Source organism: Macadamia integrifolia, chromosome 11 (genome assembly GCF_013358625.1).
Source record: "Macadamia integrifolia cultivar HAES 741 chromosome 11, SCU_Mint_v3, whole genome shotgun sequence".
Taxonomy (NCBI): domain Eukaryota; kingdom Viridiplantae; phylum Streptophyta; class Magnoliopsida; order Proteales; family Proteaceae; genus Macadamia; species Macadamia integrifolia.
The window spans coordinates 30,410,441-30,413,818 of record NC_056567.1 but is presented as its reverse complement, the minus strand read 5'-3'; positions in this window follow the sequence as shown (position 1 = coordinate 30,413,818).

Below are 3,378 nucleotides of genomic sequence, written 5' to 3'. Positions count from 1 at the left end.
TTTTTCAGAGGTGTGTTTGGTAGTTCTTATTTATATTTGGAGAAGACTAGATGAGACATCCCTTAAGGGAGATGAATTCTCTCTCTCTCTCTCTCTCTCTCTCTAATATTTGGATTTGCATGGTGAACCAGAGCCAAGATTGCATTAATACAACTAGGGTATCTTGTGCTAGTTCAAGTATCTGATTTCTTTGATCATCGTAGGTATCATATATCAATAGTATTTGGGTACTCATCATCATCTTTTTAAGTATATGGACTATTCAATTACCTGATGATCAAACCCATTAATATTTGTAGTCACTGAATCCAAATGTATAAATTTTCCTGCTCTCAAACCAGTTTAGTTCCCTTAGCTTTCTGATCACTAGTTTCTTCCCATGCATGCTAAGTTGCAGCAAGCAACAAGCCCACAAGTAATGACTGATGAGTCAGAATCAATAGAGAGAGAGAGAGAGAGACTGTTTATTGATACTTATGGAGTGTAATAAATAAACTGGAAATGGTAGAAGAAAGAGTATTAAAGAAAGAATGGAAAGGAAACAGAAACCAACCAACATGGCTCATGCATGAACAGAGATAATTAATATTAGTAGATTAGTGATGATGGAAGAAGGGATGGAATCATGCATTGTTGCAGTACTCTTTGAGTAGTAATTGGTGAAGGGTAGGTGGAGTAGTGGTAGCCATAACTCTTAATTAATTAACTGTGATGCTCTCATTCAATTCTTGTCTTTCTCTCTGAGAAATTAGGTGCAGCACTGCAACAGTACTACTACTGTGTTCTCTTTATACATAGGAGAAGGACGCGTGAGGCACATATACATATCATATATATTAATGCATGAAACCAACCAATACCTATAAACTATAAAGTATAAACCATTTATGCAAATTTAGTGCATTAATTTTTTCCACCAAAAAAAAAAAAAAAAGATTCTTGTGAATTTGAATTTTCTTTGTTGGTTTTGGTCTGATTCTATCATCATCAAATCTTTTGTGGGTCCCTGTTGATTCATGATTTTGTTCATGTTGATGAGAATCAACCTCCCCCTTCCTACCTATATTGTTTCCATTTTTGTAACTTTATCTTCTGACCTTCTTCGTGTACTATGATCCTTCTCTCTCTTATGGTAAGATCCTCTTCTCTGCCTGACAAGAAACAAATATTTGATTTAATGCATCTTCTTGTGCCACATAGATGGAAGCTAAGGGTATCAATTGGTCGGTTCGATTTAATTTATTTTATCAGTTTTGACTTTTCAGTTTCTTATTGGCTTACTATTGATACGCTTCGATTATATTGGTTAAAAATTAAAAAAAAAACACCAACCTAAAACCAAACTGATAAGGGTTCAGTTTGATTTGGGCTGAACTGATCGGTTTCATTTGTCCAACCAGTTCATTTGAACTTTGACACTTTTACATGGAACGATAATGTAGTCATTCTAAGCATTGGATAGAAATACATAATCTGTATTAGCCACATGTAAAATCATAGAGCTTTACTCAATCAAATATCCTCTAGATCAAGATCTACACTCATCCACCCCATCATACATTCCACCCTCTTTGACTTATTACCTCAACATCCCTCTTGTAACAAAATTGTCATCATATCATATGGGAGTTTGAACACTCATCCAAAGGAGGAGGCTGTGCAGATGTAGTGTTATTTAACTGTCAATTAATTTCCATTGGCCTAAACCGATTCTAGAATCACAAGTTCTGCACAAGAAATTGAGGCTAGAGGAGTCCAATAAGGAGTTGATTGTGCATCAATGAAAGGACAAGAAGTGGAACTTTGGATGGATGCAGTGGAGATCGTGAATTGGATTACATGCCTGAAAGATCTCCCACGGCCATGGGAGCTTTTCGCAATTTTATTTGATATGACTTTGAATCTTAAACATTTCAAATATGTCTCCATATTAAGAAAGTGGATAGAAGTTCCATCCAGTTAGCTCATGTTTTAGCGGTAAAAGAAAGAACAAAGCACCTCCATTTTCATCAAAGAAAAAAAAATCTCTGGTCATATATGACTATTGGTATGTATACTCCAACAAAATTCATCATTGTCAATGTTTTGTTTTGTCACTCAGCAAATTCTGTTGAGTTTGGAGTAATGTGCAGTTTTGTGATGACGCATATCCTTTTTCTTCCATAAATACCCCTCAAAACATTTTTAATAATAACATAGAAGGACAATTATAAAAGCAAAAGGCAAGTGTGCTCATCAAAATCATATTTTAAGCCTTCTTCACATATGGGTAGGTGAGTACTCTTCTTGTCCATAAAATTTTAACCTCATACCTACTCACAACCAAATCTATGTTGATACTGGCCTCATATTTGGAAACCTAACGGTTTTCTATGCTACCAAATCCAAATCCAAATCCCAATCTTACCATTAAAAAATATACTCAAATCCAAATCCATACGAAAACTAAATCGAAATCTAAATGGATGCTGCACTGCAAGAAAAAAACAAGGAAGAAAAGAGTGGGAGTCTCTTTTCACATAAACCTACTCCATTCGTCCCATTCGTGGATTCTGATTTCTTCTCAGTGGAAGAAAATGATTTTATTGAATATAAGATATGTTTGGTACATAGCAAACAGTTCTTCATTTGAAAACAATTTCTAGGTGTGGCCCCCAATCAGGCTAGGGTTATCAAATTCCACCCTCAACTGGTCGGTCTGGTCGAAACTGACCGTTTCATTCTAAACCAAATCAAATTCTGATCGGTTCAAATTTGGTTGGGTTTTTATAAAACTTATAGAAACTGAAACCAAAATTTGTAAAAATAGGATAGCGAATCGTAAACAGAACCAAACTGATAGTAAACCAGTAAAAAATTAGTTTTGGGAGACATTTCCCTAAAAGGCAGCATGACCCCTACACTAGGCCAATGGGAGCACGAGTAGAGACATTAATAGAGATGAGATTTTGGCCTTTCATGAGGGGTAGGGCAGTCAGTGCATCCCTCATTGTGTCTTGGTATAGGGGCCACACTATATTTTTGGCTTCTTTTTCTCTTTTATTGGGAGAGGGTTCCCTAATTTTTTTTTTTAATTAAATTTTATGGGAGAAAGAATCCAGGCTGCCAGTCTAGTATATGGAACACTAGCACGCAGGATCAATGAAGGGCGTGTGAGAACATTTTCAACATGAGTCGGGGAGGGTAGTGTGGTCTTTCACATCCAGTTGTACCTAGGCATAGGAAACACTAGATTGGTAGGGTCGTTCTTTCTCTCAATATTTGAATGTAGGGGTGTCAATCGGTCGGTCAGGCTCGGTTTCGGTCCGGGTTGAGTCGATTTCGGTGTGGGAAAGTTGAAACCGAAACCGAACCAATAAGGAAATTCCGGTTTCGATT